Genomic DNA, 14525 nt, shown 5'->3' with positions numbered 1-14525 from the left:
GGGGAGGTTTCGTTGCGCAGCCGGCCGCAGGCTCGGCTCCCCCACCACGGCCCTGGTGGGTGCTCGCGGGCCGTGGGAGCATCTCAGGGGCGAAAGGTGCTGTGGAAATAAAAGGTGGCCTTATAATTGTTATTAAACCTACTGAGAAGCAATAACACAAACAGGCGCTCCTAGATAGAAGCGAGCAACTTCTGCTTTCGGCGGTTTTGCGGGATATATGGGCTGCTCATGCCCTCTTGATATTTTAATTGTCACTCCTCTGGCTGCAGAGATGCGGTCTTGACACAGCTGAGTTGTGAAGTCGAGCAGCCAGCAAGGGACGGTCACAGGCAGGGCCGTCTCCTTCGCTGGGAAGTAACAGCCGAGCACACGGTAAAACCCAGCTTAGGGATCAGGGCAGCAGCAGCAGCAGCCGCCCGCTTTGGCTCCGCGCTCGCCAGGGCTCGCAGCGTAGAGACGCTATTGGTAAAAACCCCTCCGGTTTTCGTTTGAGGTCTCTGTGCATGCCGTTTCCCGATTTTCTGTGCTGTACGTGCTTTGTTTGGAGTTCATAAAATTAACAAAACTGGGTTTAAAAACGCTGGAGTAGCCCCCCTTGCTGAGAATAAGCGTCGCGTCCTCGAGCGAATACCTGCTATTAAAAAATAGAACCCCCCTTGAAACCTCCGCCGCCAGTCATCGGGACATTCGGGAATCTTGATGCCACAACTGTGGTTTTTTGTTTGTTTGTTTTTTGGGTTTTTTTGGTGTTGGTTTTTTTTTTTCCCTCGCATCTCAGTGATGTGGGTAATCTCATCTCTTCCCCTTCTACCCCGTTTCTCCCCACTTCATTTTTCCCCTCTTTTTCCCAGCTCAGCCCAGCTTTCCCTTCTCTAGACCCAAAAGTTCCTTTTCCCTTGAGCTCTTCAGACCTCCCCCCTATTTTCCCTACGCACTTGTGGGACCTTCTCTGTCATTTCTGAAAGACGCCCGTGATCAGGAGACATCCCCCCAGCGCGGTATGCTCAGCCTGGACTGCAGCCCGTGTGCCTCCGGTCTGACACATCGGGACCTCCAGAAGCGCATGGGGCGAAGGTCTGGAGCAAAAGGAGACAAACCCTTGTGTCGTTTCCCATTCCTTTCCTAAAATATTTATTGAAGGCAACAGTTCATTAACTGGAGTAAGACAGGATAGTTCCACTGATGCCAGTGATAGACCACAGTTTATAGCAATTACAGATCCATACCACGGTCAAATGTCAACCTAACGGCGGCAGATGCTTCAGCAGAGAAGAAAGCCTGCTATGGGGCTGGAGAGGAAGGGAGAAGAAGTAGAACTGGGTTTTAAAAAAAGGAGGCAGATATGATTCCATCTGAGGTTTGTGCCACTTCTGATTTTAACCTCGCGGCTCACAGACTCCTTGCTGAACAATAATAGACATTCCTACATAATTTGATTTTGGCTATTAAAATGATTCAGCGTGTTCTATGCATAACTTAACTAAGATCCCACCTTAAACCATGCATAAAAAGCCGAAGTCCAATGTGGGACAATTGCTCTGCTGCTTTGAAACCCCAGTGCAGTGTGCGCCCACGTAGCACGGGGCAATTCCTGGGCTGTTTGCAGCCAGTCCCTGCGGATCTGGGCCTTTCCCTTTGTTAGATATCTGCCATGTGATCCCTGCGGAGGACTGGAAAGGGCAGTCTTGTAACAACATTATTTCAGGAGGATAATAAGTAGCCATCATAAATTCCTTTTTTAATAGTTTATTGCCGGTTGTAGTCTATTGACAGTGCCTGTTTTATAGCATGGAGGAAAACAGTTCCTTGTTGGCACTAGTCGCTAAAACTGTTTGATAGCTCTGGCCCTTTTTAGTGCCTTCAGAGAAAACCTAGTGTCTCATGAAATGAATCATAAATAGCTGAGTTGAAGTTGAACAAAAGACGGAAAGAGGGAGGAAAAAAACAGTCTTGCACTTACTGAAATATGTTTACTTTGGACAATAATCTATTAACTAGTTTAACAAAGATTCTTTAAGGCTCAATCCTGCTGTCTTAGCTGGAAGAAAAAATAAATTCCATGAGGATTGTGTCTTGGGCCTTTAGAAGGAGTCTGTTTAGCAAAGATTGTCTTTCTTCTAGCTCACAGAGCATTACATACAAAACTCTTCTGTACTAGACTTCACCTTTTTGAAAGCAGAAGCAACACAGTCTAAGGCTTAGAGCCATCTTGTCATCATTATCCTGTTGTGTCACATTGGACCATTTATGCAGTCTCTTGGGGTAGGTTACAATGAAATATATAGGTATTTAGAAAGGGCTGAGAAAGAACTGGATGTCCACTGGGTCCCACAAAATCCCAAGTGGGCTGCTGATCCAGGTGTTTACATTTACAGTCCCTACCTTGAATCATTTTACTCTGAAGCCTGAGACCATTACTCTTACTTAAGTCTGTTCAAAATCCAGAAACCTGGGTGTCAGGTCAATACTGAGCTTTGCTGTCTATGCAGGAGGAATTGCAGTCATTATGGGCACCACCACACAATTTTGCTAAAGGTTACTACCCAGTCTTTCTCTTCCCCCTTCCAATGCCAAGGCCTGATGAGTACAATATGGATCTTGAGACTCCAGTTTCAGCCTGGAATATTAGTTTAATTTTTTTGCCAGTTCTCTCCCTAACCAGCCCTTCCCTATGTGACCTATCTGAGCAGGTGACTTTTAAGCTCATCTAGGAGACACCAGGGAGACCTGACTTTGGACCTAAAATATTTTGGATTAAATATGCTGCCAGATGCCAGCTTGAAAAGCAGGACTAAATGGTGGAGCCCGTTGTATATATAACACTGAGACTAAAGTGGGTTCGATGTCCTCCTCATCCCCAGAGGCTGAAAAATCTTAGGTGAAATCTGTGTTTCCCATTTGCCATGAAATTATCTAAGCCACCACCCTTCTTACGCTCAGCTGCACTGCAGAAATTAACCCAAAACTCAGTGTGATGGAGCACAGCTCTGGCTCCTTGGGTTTCAGGCATTCAGTTATGCTTCTGGTACCTGCTTCCTGCTCTGCTAATACTTCTAACCTAATGCTTTTATTTTTAATTCCTCAGAAGAGGACTCAAAGACCCAGAACTCCCATGCCTTCCATGTGATGCTGGTTATGAGGCTAGAGCCATCCTCCTTTGCTGTATTAGCCTAAATTCTTCACTCCATACAGCTACAGGAGGAATGAAGAACGTATGTGCTTTTATGGATAGGACAGATGCAACTGCAAGTCACCAGCCACTTGGCTAAGATGGGAAATGAAGCCATCCTTCCCACTTCCAAAGAAAATGCTGTAATCCACCTTTTTTTTTTTTTTTTTTAACTATATAGCCAATGGTAATATTCTCTTCACCTGAGGCAAAACCCATGTTCTGTGTGGACCCCATGATCCAAAGCGGGTACTTGGCCATGTTACTCATGTAGGTGAAGACAGTTTCCTACAGAGCTATCCATCAGGTGCTTAAATTGCAGATGGTCAGACAGGATTTCACGTGCTCCCCTGTCCCTACCATTCTTCATTAGCCCATTCTGTGCAACTCCATGCTCCATCTCAGAACTGCTTGGGCCCTCTTCTTAGGTGTGTATGCACTCTATAGGAAAACTGGGCACTTTAGGCTGAATTCTGGATTTCAGTCCAGGCTGGCTGGTGTCACCCCTAGTTTGTGACAGCTTTTGTTCCTTACTTGTATTGCAGTCTTGTGATTTTCTGGGGTGAGAATCTATGATTTTTTTTTTTTTCCAGGTAGGCTCATAATGCTATTGTTATCCCTGCCTTGTTCACTTCAGGGTTAGATTTCTCCTGAACTCTCTTTTTGGATACTCCTCCTGAACATCATCCATTTCAATCTACCTTGCCATCAAACAACATTGTGTCTATGATTTATGATTGGCAGTGTTTCTCAGTTTTGTCCTAGGGCCGTCACAAAGTAGTGGCCTTGTCTGATGATCTGAAACTTCGTCCCAGTAAATGCCTCTCTCCTCATGTCATCTCTTAAGTGTTGGCATTGGCTGAGGAAGAGGACCTAACATCTCTGGTTTTGGTGCAGGCGCCTTTCTTTAAAAACTTCTAGTGAAGAGTCATGATGGTGGAAATTACATACCCCCTGTGGTATGGTCTGCGGTAGACTTCTCTGAGGAGCATACAGAGTCTGATCTGTTATGGAATGTGCTGGAAACCTGAGGAGACGATGGGCAAGTACAAGCAGAAGTTAAGAATAACTATCAGATCACTCCTTCATTTGTAGCACTTCTTTTTTTTTTAATTATTCATTATATGCTTTGAGTAAGACCTAAGGACATTAATAAATTAAATAAAGGTTGCAGTAATGCTGTCTGGTTTTTGTCAACCATCTGAAACTGCAGGTGAAAGACCTGGTTGGTGCCAAAGTGAGTACGCAATGCGTATCTTGCCTATTTTTGCTATGCCAGGCATGAGTATCACATGAATGGATCGCTACAGCCACACACAGCCCCAGTGAAACCAAGTGTGCAGCAGTTTCCATGCAACAGGTGGAGCGTTAGGGCCACGAGTCCTGATCTGCATGTGGTTACACACAGGTAACTTTGCACTGATGAATGGTTTCCTTTATTTTTATTGCCTCTGAAGCAAAGATAATTGTCTTCCTTATTTCATTTATGTTGTAAATGCAAAGTTGCTTGTTATCTTTCAGCACTTGCAGGATCCTGGCCCACAGCAATAAAATAAACAATTTATTTTATGTCACTGTTTCTTTTTAAGGATTCCAATCACCTGTGAGCATCTGGTGCAATAGCCCATGTTTTATTAGTGTGTTCTACCTTTCTTTTTTCACTTGGGTTTCAAAGTCCACTTGCTAGATAGAGTCAGCAAATCCCTTTTTTCCACTGTCATAGGACACCTACAATGTTCAGAAGTCTGCAGAAATGTCTGTTCATGGAGAATGACTACAGTTTCGTTTTGTTTTTTTTTTTTTTCCTGTGGAATACTCCACTTTACCTATTCTGCCAAAACATTTTGTCTTTCTAGATGGTTCATCCACTATTTTACTTGATACAAAGTGTTAATACTTTTCCCTCCAGCTTTTCCTCCTGTTGTTGGGACACAGTAAGGTGTGGAAATGCTGTGCAATACTGACACCTGCCAATATCTCTCTGGAGAGCACTAACCAACTTACCAGTGTCTCTTCATGACCTGACTCTCCTGCGGGGAGGAAAATCCTCTTGACTTAAGCAATAGTTGGAGAAGACAGGCAGAAATGTTGAGGTCTTCTACCCTTTTCTCTGATTTTTTTTTTTCTTCAACTGGGGAAAATAAGAGTAGAGAAGTCTTCCAAACCAAAGAGAAATTTAGAATCATCGAAGACAAATACATATGCACCCAATCATTTCAGTGATATATTACTTTGCCTAATCATTAACTTAAAATGCCATATAAGAATTTGTAATCCACAGTAAATCATTTGGTAAGTAAGATTTAAATGTACTGCTGACTAATGTAAAACAGTCTAGTTTCCACACTCAGTTGGCTGCCAAACATTGTTTAAGAAAAAGGGGTGTGTGTGTGTGATCCAAGCTGACATAAGTTATAGCAGATATGATGCTCCAATATAGCAGTGGTTTGCAGATTATTTGGTTTAAGAGATAGGAAGAAGATGACATATTAAGTACTATGAGGATTGCCAGGCCTATTTTGTGTGTTAATTAGGATGCTTTGCAGCTCTACATTTACTTCTTCTCAAAGCCTGCCTGGAAATGCCTTTATGACCATCTTCTCTGCGGTGATAACGGAGAAGTGAAATTCTGGTTAATTTACTAACACAACAGCAAAATAAACAGGCTATTTCTGCAGTAGAGGCACAAGGTTGCTCTTCTTAGTGTGGTGGTGGTGGAGTTAAGTGTTTAAAAAACTATTAAATCAAGCATACTCTATTCTGAAGTGCAGAAGGATACAAGGAGCAGCGATAGGAGATGTGTCAAGTGGATGCAGTGTTGAGGAGGGAGATTGGGAATGGCCTTGGGCTTAAAGAACAACCATGATGTGAAAGGCAGCAAACGGTAGTAAACAGTGAGTGTGGGGGAGACATCTTCTCTATCCCCAAGTCTTTTCATTTAGATTTTTCTTTGAAAGAAAGGAGAAATCGAGGATATTTAAATACTGATTTTAATGAGGCAACAGTAATTTCAGTGAAGTGCTTCCTATTCACTATATTGTAACAGATATATTGTTTCTGCTGTCATGACCAAAATATCCTAGAAAATGAGCCACTTCTGGATTGGCCATCACATCGTACCTTTCATCTTCGCTTAGACTAAGATTATATCAGCACCAAAGTGATGCAAGGAGCGTGGAAGGAGGTCTGCTCCTCAGCCAGTGCAACATGATGCAGCACAGCTGGAAATCAACTTTGACACTCCTAGTAGTCCAGCTGTAGCATCATGGGTGAACTGTTTGAATATTTATTCAGCTTTTCAAACAGTTTGTTCAGCCCTCTGTGCTGCCCCCTCTACATGATTGCCCGTACCTGAGGCAACCAGCCCTAGCCTTGCTGGCACTTCTGCCTCTTGTATTGCAGCCACAGCAGTACAGTAGATCCCAGTAATCTGGGCAGGGAGCCTATGATCTCAGACTCCTTCCGTGCATTGGAAAACATCCACCCCATGGTGCCTGTCTGCAAATAACGCCATCACAGCTTTGCTCTCATGTGATGTGTGAGAGCATGTTCCCAGCAGAGGAATGATAGGGAAGTTAGCTCATTCTGCACAGTCACTATGCAGTTCCTGCAGTCCTCACCCCTGTGCCACCCCCTCCAATGCTCCTTTAAAAAATACTTCCATGATCAAATGGGTGTAACTCTTCTAGACACTGTGCAGAGAACAGCCTTAGCAAATCTGACTGTTAATACAGCAGTCAGAATCAATGGGCTTGCAGAGAAGCAGGCATTAGCAACATTGGAAACACTGCATATAGGAGTATGGAAAGCAAGGCTATTCCTTAGGAAGTGAAAAAATCAATTTCATTCATACCTTTTATAGCCTAAATAGCTATAATGACTAATGACTTTTGAATTAAAAACTTTTGGAGTAACCAGCATTAACACCTTAAAGCTATGCGGTTTTCAGAGTGTTATCAAGCATTTTCTGACAATCTGGTTGCTTTTAGGCAAAGGTACTTGAAAAGCAGATGCATCTAAAATTAGTGTCAGAAGGCAAACAGTAAAGAGGGGAGGAGGCTTTGTTAGAATATGTTTGAGAGTAGGTGGTGTTTGGTGGGGGGGAGAGGGAAGGTTTTGTGCAGCCAGAGACAAGCCAGCCTGGCAATTACAGTGAAACTGAGATAAACCGTTTCAAGAGAACTATTTGACATGTTTGGACCTACTTTCTCCTGCCATTATCACTGACCAGCATCTGTGCGCCCAGGGGTAACTTACCTCCCACATGGTGCAGCATCTAGCTCTGTGGAGCTTTAGCCCTCGTGCTTACAGGTCAGAAGCCCCCAGCAAGACCTGCTTAATGTAAGGTTGGTTGCAGCCATGGCTGGAGTAGCAGAGCCCTGGAGAAGGAGAATCAAACACGACTCCACCTGAAATATCAACAGCTGTACTTGGACACAGGGGCGGAGTAACTAGGGCAGACAGGGAAGACAGCAGAGGATGGCCACCCCTGCCTTTGTGGCATTTATGTGTCCGGTCAGACCCACTGGTGGATGTGAGCACCCGCCTCACTGGGTGGGGGAGGCAGTCACCTTTTCTTCTGCTTTGGGCACTGCACAGCTGCCCCATCAGGAGCTGGGGGGTCAATATCCCCTGCAAAGCTCCTGACTCACATAGATGTTAAAGTGTGAACTTGTCAGCAGAGTTTTGGTGCTGCTGCCTCTCCTCTCCTTCCCCTCTCCTTCTCCTCTCCTTCTCCTCTCCTTCCCCTCTCCTTCCCCTCTCCTTCTCCTCTCCTTCCCCTCTCCTTCCCCTCTCCTTCTCCTCTCCTTCCCCTCTCCTTCTCCTCTCCTCTCCTCTCCTCTCCTCTTCTCCCAGGTGATGACGCAGCAGAGCTCTGATCTTGCCTACGCTAAAACTGGCCAACGACATCTGATAGGACCTTGACATCAAGAACTGGGCATCATCTCTGTATGCTACCCATGACTGTAGACAGATGGTGTCCAGTGGGCATGCCAGGTGTCCCTGCGGCACAAGAGCAGAGACCCTGTCTTCCTCTCTGGAGCACCAGCTTGGCTTCCCCAAGATGTCTTGGCTTCAGGGTCTACAGCCACGTCCCACGCCATCCCCTCAGTCTCTTTAAATCTTTTTTTCAACACTTCTGTAGCTCCTGGCTCAGAAGGAAGCCATCCACCTAAGACAGCTTCAAGGCTCCTCTGCTTGAAATCCTTGCCTGTCCTTTCCTGCCATTTCCTTGAATCCTGTGGCTGAACCTGCCATAACCCCTAGCAGCAGAGGTTTGCCTCTTGAGGTCCTTCTTCCATCCCAGTGCGTCCAGCACCTCTGGTGCTCCTAAGCGTTTGGCCTCTCCCAGTGGTCTGTACACCTGCCGCTGGGGGCAAAAAACCCTGCAAAAATGGTACTCTGGGCCACAGCTTTTCACTGGCTACCTCAGAAAGTCTTGTCTGCTCAGCTGATAGCTTTGCTGGCTGTGACAAAATTAATGTGTAAAAGAGTCATATCTGCATGCGTGTGCACATCACTATTTTGTCTAAACAGCGACATCTCCTGACACCCGCGCTGCAGCTGTGTTAGTGGGTTACTACTCCAATAAAGTTGTTGTTGTTGTTACACACAGTAAATGGCCTCCCGAGGGCCACCCTTAACAAGAACCATGTCTGCTCCTGCGTTTCATTCAGTGCCAAGCATGCTGTCAGCACTTAACAGCTATTAATAATAACAGAAGGAATTACAAAGCTTCATGGGATAGAGTAAAGCCTGCTTAAAGGCAGTTCTTTGAGGGCTGTCCTACTTTGCTTGTATTCATACATCTAAACTGGATCTATTTAAGATGATAAAGTTGAAATTACCAGCATAATGTAATTCCAAGTTTGAAGCTTTGCCAGACATTAACTGCTAAGGCTATTTCTATAAACAAAGTGCACTTTCTAAAGGAACATTCACTTCAGCTTTTAACTGTGATTTCCTGGGGAAAACAGTTGTGTTGGTGAAAATTCAAATATGCATTTTTTCATACATTAATTACATATTGTTTATAAAAACAGCAAAGATTTCTGTTCTGGGCATTTTCTGGCAGCTATTTGATTAAAACTTGTTTGAAGCGTTCATCGTATTCCTCAGCCCCTATAGCTGGTTGGTAAACGGCAGCAAATACCCGATAGGAAGATAATTATTTTTCAGATGTATTGGGCCATTCTGTCATAACTGGGGGCAAGGGGCATTAAACAGTTGCACCTAGGGGACCATGGCTGAATTTATTTCAGTATTGCCAGTAATGAGCATATTAGAAGTTTTCACAGAGGGCTGAAAAACACATTCATGTAAGAAGCATGAAAGGCAGTGTATGATTTTCCACTTTTGAAACAGAGGGATTTCTTTCAGTTCTCTGTGGCAGGTCAGGCAAAGTTAGTCACGCTGGTGAGAGGCAAGAGAGCTGGGTAACACAGAATTCTGCTGTTGAGCAGCATTAAATTAGGGGTAGATGGCTCTTCAGTAAATGGAAGATGGAAAATTTATCTCTGAGATACAAATCCTGAAATATTTTTATTATTATACGATGTTTTGTAACTCCTATTAAACTGGACAATGAAAATAATTTATGCTCTGATAAACAATGAAAAATAACATCAACTTCTGAAAAATACCAATGGATACCTTTTCCCTACTACTTCCATTCTTGTTTTTCAGCCTGCAGTGACTTAATACAGAGATGTGTTAATAGGTTAAATCAAGATGTATGTCTTTTAGGCATGCACACATGTGCTTATCAACCACATACACTCATGCACCCCAAGATGCTCTAAATGGGCATGTGACTTGACTCTGCAATCGCGCACTTTTTTCTGTCCTCGTTGCTTGTACTATGCATGTAACTTGACTAAAATATGTGTCCCAGTGCAGTGGAGAAGCATACAAGCAGAGGTCCCATTCTACGTTCAGGATCCTGTTCTCATCTCTGCATATTTGACAGTGAGTTCTTCAGACTAGACTATTTCTCTTATATTTCCACACTGATTTTCATACGCTGTTGAAAAAATAGCAAAAAACAATAGCCAAACAAAAATTATTGTAGTCAGTTCTGTTTGCTTGGTTGTATAAAAATGTGATGAATCTGGTGACTATAACATTTTTGTCAGTTGTTGTATGAGGTCTAAGAAAAATCTCTTGATTTATATTGCTCTGTAGCAGTTTAATGGTGCTGCTTGCTCTGAAAAACTGAAGGACCTAATGCTCCCAACACCAATATAAGCAACTAAGTGCCAGATAAAATGACCCTGAATTCATTAAGTTACACCTGCACCAACAATGCTAAAGCTGATATTCAGTCTGAGCCAATGATATTGCAAGTGAATTATTATCCAGGTAGATCAGAAGCCCAGCTTTGATTGTGAAGGTATGCTTATTCACATTAAGGTTTCATTATGTGTTTGGAAGCAGGGGCATAGTTTTGCAGCTCATTTGGATTTTTGTTTTTTTTTTTTTTTTACTAAACTAGTGGAGGAGAGCTTGTTTTTTGTGAAAATAACAGAAAGGTAACGTAAAATACTGGAACATGTAACATAAAACTAAAACATCTTAGTAATGCTACTCTGGGGGTCACCACCTCCTGGTCTGTATGGCTAAGTAAACATTAAAGATTAACACATTTGTTGCTTGATTTTGATTAACCATCGATATTGAGTGCAACATATGGGGTGTGAGCTGAGAAGGTAGAAGCATTTAAAACAGGTAGCATAATGTGTAAAAAACATTAATTTTTTTTCCCCTTGCCGTTACCTGGTTCTCTCTTTTCTGCCATGTTGGGTCTTACTCTCTCTTCCTGACTTTTTCCTACCTTCCATTAAAAGCAAAGTCAAATCCTAACTAATTTTAACATGGAGCTTGAACAATTTATGAAAGGGCTTGTGCAGTTGCCTACCACAGCAGGAGCCGTGCAAATCTTTTCCACTTTGATGCTCCCAGTGCTGCAGTCTCTCACCCATTGCCATGTTAGTCCAGTTCCCACTGACACAACCCTAAAGTAGATGATTTTTAAGCAAGTTATGCTACATTTTGAGTGTGAGTGCTGGGGTTCGTGTGTATCTATGTTTGCGTATTCTTGTGCTTCACACATCTACCTAGCAGCTTTTTCAAATATAATGGAATTTATTCAGAAAGGCAGTTCTAGGCGGAAATCTCAAATATGTTTACTTGGAAGAATTAAGAAATTATTTTTAACTGAAACATTGTTTAGGGAAGTGTTCACTTGCATCATTTGGTGGGGCAAAGAGCTCACCATTTTTTTCCCTTCCCATCACTGATTTGTTATGTTTCCTCTTTTTTTTCTGCCTTTCCTTTTCACTATAGAAGTATAAGAATAGAAGCCATCCTCCACTGGTATTCCCACAATTCCCCATTTTTTTATCTTCCCACTTTTCTGGACATTTATGCCTTTGCCCTGTGGCTTTCTTGAAGCTGAGTGGAATTCGATGTCACTACAGTTAAGGGAAGGATTTGCAGGTGCAATTTGTACCACATCTTCTTCTCTATACTCCTTCTTGTTCTTTCCTGGCTTATCCAGGTTTTAACAAGATGAAAAAACCCCACAAGCACACAAGAAGCTTTAGACATTTCATACTACTGCCTTTATTCATCCTATCAAGCATTCTGTGCCTCTTAAGATTTGTTAGATGCAAATAAAGGCTGCATTCAAGGATCTTGAAATACAAGAATAAAGTCCATATCCGACGTGATTGATTTGTAAAGGTGAAGCACGTGCATATTTGCACAGGTTTTACAGACACAACTGTGCTCATTCTGCCTGTGAAAAAAGGCATCTGGTCAAAACCCAGCCCCTGTGGCAGCACGGTGCTGTCTATGGGTGTCCTCATCAGTCCCTATCCAGCCAGCTGGGAGGGTGGGAGGAGCAAGCACCTGCGTGTCTGCAAAAGACCAAAAAGACAGAGAAGATTCTACAATAATGCAGAGTGTTGGCACATCGCAAAACACTCAAGTACCTTGGATTTTGAGGGCAAAATCTGGGGAAGTGGAATATATGAGCCTTATTTGAGCAAATATGGTAAAAATAATATTTATTTTCCCTTAATGTTTTATCAGGACTAGTAAAACCACAATGTTGATGGATTACATATGTACAAATTTGGAGCTGTGTGACTTCACTATTTGCATTGATATGTTTGTCTTTTTTCTGTCCCTTTCCATGGAAGATTTTACAGGGAACTGTTGTTTTGTGGCAAGAATCCTATTTCACCTCTACAGTTCTGAAGAGATTAATTTCTGCTGAAGTCATATTAATTTATTCTCCTCCCTCCCTTGAGTTGGCATAAGCAGAGCAAGGCTAACTGATTGTCTAAAGAATGTGGTTTTTGAAGAAGATAAGGGAATGATTATCATGATGCATATGCTGTGGTTAACTGCTGTCCTTGCTCTGCATAAATGTGGAAGGTGACACATTAAATGGTGAAAACCAAATGGTGACAAACAAATGGCTGGCTGGGTTTGGGTTGCGGAGCAGCAGAAAAGCAAGTAGGGCACCCCAAGCAGTGTCTGTTAGTGTGGAAGCTACCCCCAGTCTTATCGTTAGAAGTTTACAATGCACACCTACTTCTTTTTTGGCAGTCACCTGCTCCAACAGCATTATTGTTCAATATTTCCATAGGTGTGTCTTCAGGCTGGCAAAGCCTGAAGCTCTACCTTAAAGCTAAGCTCCTGATAGTTCCCACTGAACTGTAAGTAAAGAGGAAGCTGCAGCTACGCAAAACACGAAAATACCAGGCCATCTTCCCAGGTATGTTAAATAGCATGCCCTGTTCCCTAAGTAGCAAGCACAGCATCTTACATATAGACTGATGATTCACCACCAAAAATAAACTAAAATCATCCACTATCTTTTAAAAAAATCTGACACAGTATAACCCAAACAGGAGAGCAATAATCTCATCCTAGGGATTTTTAAAAGATGTACAGCAGCTACTCTGCTACAGCATGTTCCATGGTGTTTGCTAAATAGCGTGTGTAGCTGCAATCAATTGCTCATTAGAGTTGCCACATGTGGCACAGATACAAGCAAACACGGCGTTGCAGATTTCCCCTTGACCCCGCGCTGTTAACACATAGAGGGTGAGGTTCAGGAGGGCATTTTCTGATTGATCACATGAGCTAGGGAGCCATTTTTTCCTGTTCCCTATGGAAAAACTTCTTCTCCATCACTTTTCAAATGTTGCTCGGCACACAAGCCTGCTACGTCTCAAAATTAGACTCCGTGTAAGTTCAGAGGTGTCGGCACTGTGCCCTGAGACGTCTCAAGGTAACCTCCATCTGTACTGGGAGAGGCTCTCCCAGGAGCTCTCTGGTGTCAGGAGGCTGAGGCAAACCTCTCATGTGGGTCTACATGTTTGCTCCACCACATGCAACTCCTGCAGCTGCTACAAGTCACCCCATGCCTGTGGGGCAATGAGCGTTTCTAGATCAGGCACTTTTGAGGAGACTCTGCCTACAGTTCCCCCTTGCCTTGCAAGGCTTTTCATCACGTTATAGGTGTGAGCTGAATAATGTCCATTGGATGAAGCTGAACCAGAAAATACACCCTAGGAGAACAACTTGTGTATTTCAACTGCTGATCAGCATTCATTCCACAGGACTAAGTCTGATATAAACCTCTCCAAGATGCAGTGAATGTGGACACCAGGCTTTCTGCACCTGCTGTTTCTCTTTGCAGACCCACTCCTGCTGAGCAGTGCTGCTTAGCTAATGCAGGCACAGCCCGTGAGATCCCACCTGGCTGTGCTGTACGCGTCTCTGCCAGACACACTGCTGCACACTTGGGGATGGAGCGGCAGTTGTGACGTTCAGCATGTCCTGCTGATGTCTATTCGCTCTGACAGCTAAAGTGGAGCCAATAACGATACTTGCAGCAGGCGCAGCTTATCTTACGTGCTGTATACAAACAGCATGCCCTACTTCTTCGCAAACGACCCTTGGACTCCCCCCCTCTCCTTCATGCAGAGAGAAGTCTGTCCCATTAGGTCACAGGGGTGAGGAGGAGGAGGGTGCATGTGAGTGCACCTCTCCCCAAGCTGAAGTCCTTCCAGTTGTCCACTCCTCCCGTGAGAGCGGGGATACTCAGTTCTTTGGCGGTTTCACTGTGTCTTTTCACCACAGGTGTATTTTTTTCCTTAAACAAGCCAACTCTCAGTTGTGCGGGAGCTCAGGGTACTTTTTAACGGCATCTTTAGTGTTCGTGGTGCTGTCCTACTCTTTAACAGCGGCAAGGGGGAAAGGCTTCAGCTTTCCTGGCTCAAAAGTCAGGCGGCATACCACCAGGCAGCCGGTTAAAATGGGCCGGCTCCGCATCCCT

Source organism: Egretta garzetta, unplaced genomic scaffold (assembly GCF_000687185.1).
Source record: "Egretta garzetta isolate BGI_Z169 unplaced genomic scaffold, ASM68718v1 scaffold617, whole genome shotgun sequence".
Lineage (NCBI taxonomy): Eukaryota > Metazoa > Chordata > Aves > Pelecaniformes > Ardeidae > Egretta > Egretta garzetta.
The sequence above is the reverse complement of the archived record's forward strand: the minus strand, read 5'-3'. Positions refer to the sequence as shown.